Source organism: Fukomys damarensis, unplaced genomic scaffold (genome assembly GCF_012274545.1).
Source record: "Fukomys damarensis isolate Sample0158 unplaced genomic scaffold, DMR_v1.0_HiC HiC_scaffold_36, whole genome shotgun sequence".
Taxonomy (NCBI): domain Eukaryota; kingdom Metazoa; phylum Chordata; class Mammalia; order Rodentia; family Bathyergidae; genus Fukomys; species Fukomys damarensis.
The window spans coordinates 38,172,251-38,185,352 of record NW_022900948.1 but is presented as its reverse complement, the minus strand read 5'-3'; the positions used below and the strand labels follow the sequence as shown (position 1 = coordinate 38,185,352).

General features: G+C 33.9%; 1 protein-coding gene across 1 annotated transcript in view; it reads left to right on the top strand.

Moving 5' to 3' along the window:
* The window catches only part of LOC104858169 (olfactory receptor 1J4), a 156,814-nt gene that overhangs the window by 113,464 nt on the left and 30,248 nt on the right, over positions 1-13,102 (top strand). The gene's annotated exons all lie outside the window — the stretch shown is intronic.

Sequence of the window (13,102 nt, the reverse complement as noted above, 5' to 3'; positions counted from 1 at the left end):
TCCTACTGAAATGTGAGAGTACAGGAATATTTGGCTTTTCTACTTGCATTCCAGATCTGACGTATAAAAGGCTGTTGTAAATGTCTGAGTAGAACCAACAAAAAATACTTTCTCCTTTCTTCTGTTTTCTATCCTAGGCTTCTGGTAAAGTTTTTTTGTATTGCTTATTTGGGTTTTTTTGAGGGGGTTGTTGTTGTTTTGTTTTGTTTTCTTTTTAGATAGGATCTCATTTTGTGGTCCAGGATGGCTTTGAACTTGTGACAATCCTCCCTACCTCAGCCTCCTGAGTACTTGGATTATAGTCATGTGCACCACACCCAGCAGGGTCTGGTAAAGAATTTTACTGACATTTTTCTAGTCATTATCCTAACATTCTTAATACTTTTCTAATCTCTTTCTCCTCCAAACCACTTTGTCATTGATTTATCCTTTTGAGCAATCATAAAAAAATTTTCAAAAGACCATGATGATCTATCTGAAAAAATTGAATTCATAGTGTAAATAAAGACTTCTTTGACCTGAGCGCTGGGTATATGACCCATTCATTGACTTATCATTCATTTTGGAGGTAACTGAAGTTTACACACTGAGCCAATTATCTCAATTTGATATAATTCCTAAATTTTACATCCCATTATGATAAAAATCCTCTCACTGCCATACTACTTGAGAAAGGTTACACACACAGTCATGTTACTCATTTCCATGTTAATATCTATTGGTTTATCACAATGAAAATGGTAATTAGCTGGATGTTGTGCATGCAGATTTTTAAAATATTTTGCCATTTCCAGCAATATTGCAATAAATAAAATTCCTCACATCATCTTTCACATACTAAATTCCTGGAAATTCAATTTGAGGGAAATTCATTTTCATAAATTGTCAAATTACAAGAGGCTAAAGTTACAAGGAAGCTCATTTATATGTCTTATTTAAGGGACTCCTAAATGAAGAAACTGTCACTGGGAGAATATAAATATGGGCTCCTTACTGAAGTGTTTGAGTACACCAGGGCATGGTATTTGAGAACAGATACAACTCACGACCTTGGATATCCTGGCAATATTTGGAGAGAATTTTCATGAAGACAGAGTATATAAGGCCTTTGGGGCTGTAAAATTTTTAAATTCTATTCTACAGCAGCAATACACTGAAGAAAAGATTTAAATAAATAAATGGCCTAAATTTTTAAATAGCTTGTTTTCTGAGTAGAAGTAAGATTATGCCAATAGAATAGAATCATCAGGTATCTGAATAAAAGTCCAATATTCTTTAGGTATAAAAAAAGGCACCTGCTTATAGCTTCATTGTGGCAGCAGATAGGTATAAAATTACAGAGATTTTATATGAAATTTGCAAGAAAACTCTACAGTATTTACCAGAGTTAAAAATATGCCAAAGAAAAAAATATGAGAAAATGAAAAAATGGAAATAAAGTGTTAGTAAATGGGGAGGGGATGAGGGGGGTGAAGGGAGGGCAGGGACAAGAGAGAAAAATGGGAACCAAGATCACCTGTAATGTAAAGGTACAAGATCCCCATAATAAATGTAACTGCACTGTATACATAAAATGTACCAATAAACTAAATAAAAGGAAAAATGCCAAAGAGGATATGTTTTTTCAATGTCTTCTTTAATATTTAATGTATAATCAGTTTCAGATAGAGTATCCTAAAAGAATTGCATTTCTTTATCATTCCAAAAGTTACATACTGAACTCAAGATAAATTATTCTACACGGAGCTTTTTCCATACTGTGCTGTGAGATGGAGTAGTATTTAGGGATTAGCAGCACACACTGGCTAGAAACAACCATAGTCAATCATACCAGCAAATGTTAATTCTTCTCCTACTGTTACATGAACCCTTAACCAATGAGTACAGATACCTTTGGAAACAAAGCAGGGGAAGGTTTCCAATTTCTTTCTAGAAGACAAGGAGTACAGAGGAACAGGTAGATTCTCCATGTGCTCAAAACTTCCTTGCAGCTTGCAGAAGAGCTATCAGTTCAGAATCACACCCAGTAGATACAATGATGTACACCAGCTTTCAGGACCTAAGAAAGTAATGTGAGTTCTAATTTTACAAACCATGAAAAGGACCTGAGGAGCAATCTCTCATTCCCTAACTCAAAATTAGTGACAAGCACAAAGTATTTCATTGTTTGATGGGCTCCCTTAGGGGTAGAACTACTTGTTCAAGAAGCCATTGGAGAATTCACCTCTGGAGGAATAATGATAACCATGGAGCAGTCATTAGAGTGATTTGGTGATTTACAAAGCTTTTTGTCTTCCCTGTTTACCTTGTGGAAAATGAGATTCAGAGTTGGTCATAAATCAGGTGATTATTGACTTGACAATCCAAGTGTCTTGGTTCCAAATTACATCATATTTCAAAAATAACAGAAACACTCTAATACCTTCATTCTCTTGCTAAAAATGTGGGAAAATTATGTATCACTGTCACCAGTGGATCAAGAAGGGAATATAGTTGATATGAGTCTGTCTCTTGTCCAAAAGCTGTCATTTTAGCATTCCATTGGTGCAAAATTCTCACAATACAATAAAATAAACATTCTATACAAGTTTTCCATGCAGCTTTTTACAAAATATACCCCAAATGCACTCCATACATTTCCAGTTCCATTTCTTCAATATCTGGTAAAAAAATGAATATCATCTATTCATTATCAAGTGAAAATGTGTTTATATTTATAAATATTATTATTCTGAGTCTGTTTATTTTAAAAAATCAGTGTGTGGTTAGAATTACTATTTGGATGAGGAAGTCCTGTTAGATATTTAGACTTCAGATACCAAATAGTTTCTCTGGTTTGAAAAACTATAATACTACACAAGTTCCTAATGGGATAATTAAGAGTGTGAAATAGGAAGAAAAGGGCTAAAGGTGTAGGGAAAGGGGGAAGGGTAGGGGCAAGGAAATAAGGGAAAAGAAAAAATATGAGAAAATGAAAAAATAGAAATAAAGTGTTTGTTAATGGGGAGGGAAGGAGGGGGTGAAGGGAGGGCAGGGACAAGGGGAAAAAATGAGAACCAAGACCCGTCATGTGAAGGTACAGGATCCCAGTAATGAATGTGACTGTATTGTAGACCTAGATTTGTCAATAAATAGAAAAAAAAAGATATTTAGACTTCAGGAATCATTTCAAGGTCCTTCATAAAAATCAAGGACTAACACAATTTCCTCCACCCTGTCTTTGCTTTAACAATACATTAATACTTTGCTGAAATTGTCTCTATCTCTGGCAATGGTGCTGGATCTTGCACTGTAAGTAACTGTATCTCCAACTTAGTTGTGATTCTGACTCCGATTTGAAACCAGGACTATCTCTGCATAAAGATGGTGGTAAATCTGATAATACTGCAACAGGATCTAGATAGGAAGTTGCCTTCAGCTCTGGAGTTAACTCTACTTTTGGTGTTTATGATAAACTTGATACTGGAGCTAGCTTTGACTTTGGAGTTGGTGCTGGACCATTGCCCTGAGTTTTGAGGACACCTCCCCTGGTCAGGAACTCCACCTCCAGCAAGTCTTCTTAGACTACAGTCCAACCCAGTGAGTGTTCTGAAGCTATTCTTTAGTCCCAGATAAACATTAAACTCTCAAAGTTCTTCTTAGGGTGCCAGATCCTAGCCCCACATACACTTGTATACTCATGCAGCCCTTCTCATTCTTAGCTTCTGCCTTATTGGGCATCAGATGCTCCAGCTGGGGCAGGAGAAACTAGATATTCTTCTCCCAGTCTGAGCCACCAGCTCCTGTAGCTAGTACAGTGCTAGAATTTACATAAAATAAATATATTTTCTCTATTAAAATATTTTCATAAATTACAAATGTATAAAAGAAGAAAGGCTTAAGATTACTTTCTTTATAAAGTTGCTAAGAGTTAAATTCACATTTATAGTTCTATATATATAAAAACAGGAAAAATTTCCCTGGAGAACCCCTTAAGCCTTCTGGACTACAAGGCAAAACTTCCTCTGAGGCTAAAAGTACCTCCCTAAACCAATTTGCTTCAGTTTCTCCAGAACGTGTGGTTCCTCCAATTTTTCCATAAGGCACCTTTGTACTCCACAACAGCAAATATTAGTTTTTAAAAATTATTACATGGAATTAAGTTGGATGCAATTTTAAAAATTAGTCAAAAAGTTTTCTATGTCTAAAGCAACAAATTAAACATATTAAAATAGTCCTTTGTTAAATTTGCAAAACTTAGACTAGAAGCAAAAGTTGGGTTTTTCATCAAAACCAGTTTTTGTGTTTTCTGGTATTAAGCTTTTAATTACACAAGAAATTGAACCTTAACATTCTGCCATAAAGAAGGACAAATTTGAGTCATTTGTAGGGATGTAGATGTACTTTGAGTCCATAATGTTAAGTTAAATAAATTAGACACACAAGTTCACATATCATATGCTTTATCTTATATAAGAAACCCAAAGTATAAATAAATTAAAGAGTTAAAGTTTATTTAAATGCTAACATTTAATATGTTTTCAATAATAGATTTATAACTGGTTATATTAAATACTATTATCTTAGGTTATAACTCATCTTGTATTTACCTGGGCCTAGACATAAGTATACATCTGAGAACAAAATAGGCTGTGATTCAGAGGTTTGTCTAATGATAAAACATTTATAGAGATAAGATTACATAAACTTAGTTCATGCAAAGTAATTAATAAATGCTCCCTTTTATTCAATATACATTGCATCTAGATCTAAAATTATTAAATTATCAAAAATTTTGACATTTCTATTCTTTGTATGGGGTACAATTCAGTTATGCATTTTAAAACTCGATCAACATGTATTGGCCTTGACTAAACAAGCATTCTCTTATTGCATAGAGATTTTAGGCAATAAGTCTATTGTATGTTACATAGTAAGTCTGTTTTTGGTCATTCACAATGTTTCTTAAATGTGTAGGAGCTTTAAAGATATCCCTTTGATACAAAGAACTTTTGCAAATAATCTAAAAACCTACAAAATTTTGGGAAAATGTAAAATGACATCCACTGTCTGTAACAGCAATCTGCTTTGTTTACTTTAAAATTAACAGACACCAGAGGCATTGACCATGAAATTGGACATCTGGCCTCATCCCTGACCCTGATCACCCCCTTCCTGTGCACTAGAAGAGGTAGATAGACAAACCTTAAGGTAAACTCACTAACTACAAGTTACATCTGGGTTTAAGGTAACTGTCTTGTTACTGTAACTTGTACATAGGTAATGTGAACTGAGGAAGTGAAATGTAACCATCTGAATGAGATCATAGTTGTAAAACCTATAAAAGAAGAGGCTGCAATCCAGTATTGGTCGATCACTGACACTGCTTTTAGTGCAATTGGCCTTTTGTTGACAAAATAAACCTTTTATTCTTTTATTTCCTTTCTGCATCTCTATGTATGTGTCACTTACCAATTCCTTCCACAAAACCTTGAATCTTGTCAATGAGTGCTGTCACACTATTTAAACCTGTTGAAGGGAAAATATTGTTATTTTATGCAAAATGAGAATGTCAATGTATTTTTAGGGATGGCTTTTTAAAAATTTAATGACCCTGGCATTTTATTTCAAAACATAACAAATTTAGATGAGAATTTGTTCATGTAATTTGATATTTTATAATGGAATAAAGTAACTTATTATTGATTGATAACTCCTTTTACACCAAAAATAAACACTAAATTTTTTCTATAGATAAGAGGCAGCTGTTCTCTGGTCATACTTCATATTTCAACATGCCCCAATATCTAGAAAATACTAGCAAGACTTATTGTTCCTCCACTACTGTTTAAACTCTTCAATTAAACTAAAAGGGAAGCAATATTCCCAAATTCATTCCTGGAAGCAAGTATCACCTTGATCCACAAAGCATAAAAAGACCCAACCAAAAAAGAGAACTATAGGCCAATCTCACTAATGCAAAAATCTTTAATAAGATACTTGCAAACAGAATGTAGGAGATCATTAAGATGATTATACACCCTGACCAAGTGGGATTCATCCCAGGGATGCAGGAATAGTTCAACACACTTCAAATAAAAAATGTAATACATTATGTTAATAGAGCCAAGGACAAAAACCATATGATCATCTCAGTAGATGCAGAAAAAGTATTTGACAAAATTCAACACACATGTATGATAAAAACCCTTTAAAATTGGGAATACATGGTCTCTACCATAATCTGATAAAAGCCATCTATGAAAAACCAACAGCCAATATTAAATACTAAATGGTCAAAAACTGAAACCCTTCACACTAAAATCAGAAACAAGACAAGGATGTCCACTATCACCACTCCTCTTCAATGTAGTTTTGGAAACATTAGCTACAGCAATTAGACAAGAGAAAGATATAAAAGGAATAAAGATAGGAAGTGAAGAAGTCAAATTGTCATGATTTGCAGATGACATGATACTGCCTTTAGAATACCCCAAGACCTCCACAAAAAATCTTCTACATTTAATAATGAAATTCGGCAATGTAGCTGGATACAAGGTCAACACACAAAAATCAATAGCTTTCCTGTATATGAAAAATGGACTCACTGAGATAGAAGTGTGACAAACAACCCCTTTCACAATATCATATGAAAAAAGTGAAATGCCTACGAATCAGTCCAAGAAAGAAATCAAAGACCTCTACTCTGAAAATGGCAATACTCTAAAACAAGAGATTAAAGAGGATATCAGAAAATGAAAAGACATCCCTTGGTCCTTGGTAAGAAGAATCAACATAGTGAAAATGGCTATACTTCCAAAACTGCAATATAGATTCAATGCAATGACAATTGAAATCCCAGTAGCATGTTTCACTGACCTTGAGAAAGCAATGTAAAAGTTAGTTTGGAAAAGAAGAGACCTAGAATGCAAAAAGCAATTCTAGGCAAAAAAGACAAGGTAGGGGTATCACAGTCCAACTTGAAACTACTACAAATCTACTGTGGTAAAAACAACATGGTGCTGGCAAAGAAACAGACCTGAGTACCTGTGGAACAGATAAGAAGATGCAGAAACAATTCCAGACAAACTCAGCCATCTCATCTTTGACAAAGGAGCCATAAACCCTCAATAGAGGAAATATAGCCTCTTTAATAAATGGTGCTGGAAAAACTAGGTTTCAACTTGCCAAAGAGTAAAACTAGACCTATATCTCCCATCATGCACTAAACTAAAATTGAAATGAATTAAAGATCTAAATATTAAAGCAGAAACAGGAAACTGGGTAGAAAAGAGGTTAGGTAGAACTCTTGAAGACATTGGTGTAGGAAAAGATTTTATAAATAAAAACTCAGTTGCCTGTGAAGTAGTACAAACAACCAACAAGTGGGATATGTTCTTATCAAAAAGCTTCTGCACATCAAGATAAACAACCAATAGTGTGAAGAGACAACCCACAATCTGGGAACAACATTTCACCAGCTCTTCCTCAAACAAAGGTCTACTATCTAGAATATATTAAAGAACTTTTAAAAATAAGATCTCCCAAATTTAAAGATCCAATCCAAAAAAGAGCATATGAAATGAAAAGAATTTCTCAGGCAAAGAAGCATAAATAGCAAATGAACATGCAAAAAAATGTTCAACATCACTGGTCATTTGAGAGATGCAAATGTCCTCTGACCTCACTTCTAACCTTTCTTTATCCTATCTATTTCTCCCTGTGCATCTCCTTCTAAAGCCCCAGCGTGAAGAGTAAAGTTTATAATTTGAAAAGTTTATTCACTATGAAACTATTTTGGGCCTGTCATCAATTTTTATTTAATTCATACAGTTAAAGGAGATAGATAGATTAATAACTACCACAAATTGTCATTTTATAAGCTGTGCTTGATGCTATTGTGCTGCTGATTGTGTCACTTGGGATATGGGGTTGTGATTGAGCTAATCAGTTGTCCTTCCTCATATAATGAAAATGAGATTGCTTCAGACTCATTAGAGATTCCAAACCTAAAGACCAGCTACATCTGGAAGGTCAAAGTATTAACCCAGGAATTAAACCAAGGATAATACCAATGACAAAAATCAAAATGAGAACACATTTAAACAAGACACAAACATGTACTTCAACCTCAACAAAGATAAACTCTAGTGGAAATGAGGTGGAAAAGTCTGACAGTCAACCATCTGGACACCGTGAACTCATAGCACAGAAGTAACAAAACAGATGAGTCAGGCTCTAGAAAAATTCAAAACACAAATAATTTCCCAGATAACCACAGAGATGGTGATAAGAATGAAAGACATGATTAGAGAGTTTAGAACAGAAACAGATCAAACAATAGATGAGCTCAGAACCATGATGGAAGCCATAAAAGCCCAGCATAGGAAAGAAGTGGAAACCTTGAATGCCCAAAGTAGGAAAGAAATGGAATCCATGAAACAGATTCAAACAGATATCTAGGAGATTAAAACCTGTATAGAAAGCATTCACAGCAGGATGAATGAATGTGAAGACAGAATTTCGGATATAGAAGAAAAGATCGTGGTCAGTGACCATGAAAAGAGAATTCTCTTAAAAACAGTAAGGGATCATGAGAACTTGATCCAACAACTTCTAGATGATGCAAAGAAGAATAATATAAGACAGACAGGAATCCATGAAGTAGCAGGAGAAAGTAAAAATGCCATAAAAATACTGTTCACAGAATTCATGACAGAAAATTACCCAAACAGAGAGGAAGAATTTGACATACAGATAAGAGAGGCATATAGGATTCCAGCTAGCCATGATCAAAATAATAAAATCTACACCTAGACATGTAATACTCAAGATCCTGGAAAGCCAATGGAAGAACAAATAATACAAGCAGTTAGAGAAAATGCACAAATCAGATGCAAAGGAAAGTCCATCAGAATCACAGCAGACTTCTCAACACAAACCCTCAGGTCAAGGAGAGCCTGGAGTGAGGTATTTCATGTCCTAAAAGAAAACAACCTCCAACCTAGACTGATGCATCCTGCAAAAATATCTTTCAAAATTGATGGGGAAATAAGATACTTCCATGACAAAAAAACAACTGAGAAATTTCATGAACACCAGTCTGCATTCCAAACTCTTCAAAACAATGTCTTGGAAAAAGAAAAATGAATACCACAACTCCATAAGGACCAACAGAGCAAATATACCAGGTAAGGCAAGAAATTAAAGGGAGAGAGGGGAAAATAAAAAATAAAAGAACCCAAAACAGGAAAATAACATGACAATGAAGAGTCAATACATAACAATTATAAACATCAATGTTAATGGCCTCAATTCTCCAATCAAAAGAAACAGGCTGGTACAATGGATTAAGAAGCAAAATCCAACAATATACTGTATACAAGAAATACATTTAATCCACAAAGAAATTAATAGACTGAGAATAAAAGGTTGGAAAACAATTCTCCATGTGACAGGATCCCAGAAAAAAGCAGGGGTAGCTACCTTATTCACAGACAAAGTAAATTTCAAACCAAAACTGATTAACAGAGACAAAGAAGGTCACTACATCCTTGTAAATGGAACAATACAATAGGAAGAAATAACAATCATAAATATATATGGACCGAATACTAATGCCTCCAACTATAAAAAACAAATATTGATGGATATGAAAATTGAAACAAGCACTATTACAATTGAAGTGGGGGACATTAATACTCCACTGACACAAGTAGACAGATCAACTGGACAAAAAAATTAACAACAAAATAACAGAACTAAATCAAGTCTTAGAACAAACAGACTTAGTAGATGTCTAGAGAGTGTTCCACCCCACAAAATCAGAATATTGGGTGCACATGAGTCATTCTCCAAAGTAGACTACATACTAGCTCATAGAACATGCTTAACTAAATGCAAAGGAATTGAAGTTATCCCATGTATATTATCAGAACATAGTGCAATTAATACATCTCCACAGATAGCTTATGAACTTCCTTTTACCCAACAGGTTTTCCATACTGTGGTTCTATTTTTATTTGTTTTAAAAATTCCTTCATTTCTTCCTTGACTTCTTTGTTATTCAAGTACATGTTGTATAATTTCCATGTATTTGTAAAATTTGTACTCCTCTTATTTTTTTTGTGTTCATTTCATTGTAGTTAGGAAAGATGAAAGCCATTATTTCTATTTTTTAAATCTTCTAGAGACTTGTTTTGTGCACTAAAATATGGTATAGGATAGAGTGTTCTATGGGATGATGAAACAAATGTGTATTCTGGGGTTGTTGAATGAAGTATTTTTTAATTGCCTGTTATGTCAACTGGGTCTACTATATAGCTTAAACTATCTCACATTGGTGTAATTCTCATGCCAGCCAAAAATCTCTAAGAGGACAAAGGTTAAAATCTTCCTCCTGGGCAATGTAATATCATTTATCATTACCAGTTATAATTCATATTTTGATTTATTTTTGGCAAGTCTACTTCATACAGATTATTTATTAAAGACTATCTAGTTATTCTTATTAGCATATAGTGAATGAACAATTCTTAGGATTTGAATTTTAAGTTTTTATTTCTTCTTAGTATAAACTCATGAAATGATCACACAGGTCAAGATAATGACAATTTTCAACACCATGTAAAGCTTTCTTCTTTCTTTCACAGTCAGTGTCTACCCCAGGAAAAACAACCTTTTGATTACTATCATTACTGATTTTATTTGTATGATTTTTCAGCTTCACCTAATAGACACATAAATATTGCATTTTTATGATGCTTTTCTCTTAACTATGTGAGTAGTACATGAAACAACATAGATTTATGGTGTTGTACATATTAGTGATCCATTCTTTTCTGTGTTGTTCCATACTATTCAATAATGTGAACAGATGAGGCTCTAGTTAACATTCCCCAGCTGATAAATATTCAAAATTTTCCAGTCTCTTTCTATCAAGAATAATGCTTTTAGGACAAAGATACATCAAGTAAAGGTACAAGATCCCAAAGACTAATGTAGCTGTATTGTATACCTAAAAATGTACCAATAAAAATATTTTTAAAAAGAATAATGCTTTTAGATCTGAGGATATAGCTCAGAGGTAGAGCACTTACTTAACATACATGACACTCCTGGTTTAATACCCTGTACTGCAAGAAAAAAGTATGAATTTCTAGTCAAAAATATTGTTTTCTTTTATTCTATACTTGAATAAGTATTGTTATAAAAAAGAAAAGAATAGACTACAACATGCTGTGATAATGAACAAACCAAACTCATAATGACTTAGGCAGGCTAGTAAAGGGTTTATTACATTTGTTTGTGCTCAGTTTTTTCAGATTATATTTATCTATAATATAGCTTTTAAGAATATTCTCATCCATGACATGTTTTAGCACAAGCACTCAGTTTTCATAGTTTTATACCCAACACCAAAATGCTGAGACATAGTGTATAAATTGTTTAGCTTTAGGTGTCTTCTCACATACTAAGATTTAATCACTGAAAGCAAAGTTTAAATTTTTGCATAAAAAACAGCATATTATCTTTAGGTACACAGACAAGAAAGTATTTGGTGAAGAGAAGAGAGAGATATATATAGATGCATATATAAATATATATCTAATACCTATATAGAGAAAAAAATATATATATATACCTTTTAAAATATATATTTAAACCATCATATAAAGCTCATAATTTACTAGCCAGCATCAGAAAAGTTACTACCAGGGATGGATATCTCCATGCAGACTGGTGCAACCACCATGGAAATCAATATGGAGATACCTCAAAGAACTGGGACTTGAGGTTCCATTTGACCCAACCATCACTCTGCTGGATATCTTTCCAAAAGAATTAAAAGAATCATACCAGAGTGATACATGCACACCCATGTTTATAGCGGCACAGTTTGTAATAGCTAAAACTTGGAAACAGCCCATTTGCCCATCAGTTGGAGATTGGATAAAGAAGATGTGGTTTTTCTATAAAATGGAATACTACTCAACCATAAAGAATGATAAATTAGACTCATTCATAGGAAAGTAGATACATATTGAGAATATACTCCTAAGTAAAATAAATAAGTCACATGTGTAAATACCGAATAGTTTATCTGGTGTGAATAAACTGTAATAGTACATAAGCTCCTAATGAGATAACTGACATTGTGAAATGGTAAGAAAAGGGCTAAAGGTGTAGGGAAAATGGTAAGGGTAGGGGAAAGGTAATAAGGGAAAAAATATGAGAAAATGAAAAGATGGAAGTAAAGTATTTGTAAATGGGGAGGGGAGGAGGGGGTGAAGGGAGGGCAAGGACAAGGGGAAAAATGAGAACCAAGACCACCTGTCATGTAAAGGCACAAGATCCTAATAATGAATGTAACTGTAGTGTATACCTAAAATGTACCAATAAAGTCAATAAAAGAAAAAAAAGAGTATCCATAAGCAGTAGAAAACATTTTCAACATAAAAATGGACAAAGGATTAATTTCTCGGGGGTGAAGGGAGGGCAAGGACAAGGGGAAAAATGAGAACCAAGACCACCTGTCATGTAAAGGCACAAGATCCTAATAATGAATGTAACTGTAGTGTATACCTAAAATGTACCAATAAAGTCAATAAAAGAAAAAAAAGAGTATCCATAAGCAGTAGAAAACATTTTCAACATAAAAATGGACAAAGGATTAATTTCTCGATTATATGAAGACTGTCTACAATGCAAGAATAAAAAGAAAATAAATAAAAGAAAGCAGTAGAAAAGGAGGGAAAAGCTATTATCACATACTTCACACAAAACAATTATTTAGCAATAAGAATTATCACGCCTGTCCAACAGTTCAGTGTGGCTCTTTCAGGACATAGATGGCTTTTAACTAAATGTTAATTTAGGGACCAGGCTCAGTTATATCTGAAAGCAGCAGGTAATCTGTTTCCACCCAACAGATGGAATCCACAGCTTCTGTAATACCCTGGACAGGAAATAACATATGTTCTGTTCCACTGGTACAACTTGTCACAAGTCTGCCAAGGTTAGTAGAAAGTCAGCAGCTGCCTCCTGTAACTTCACAAATCAAGAGGTTTAGGTGATTAACCACCACTTCTGTCACATGTAGCCAGTAAACAGTCATTGTCTG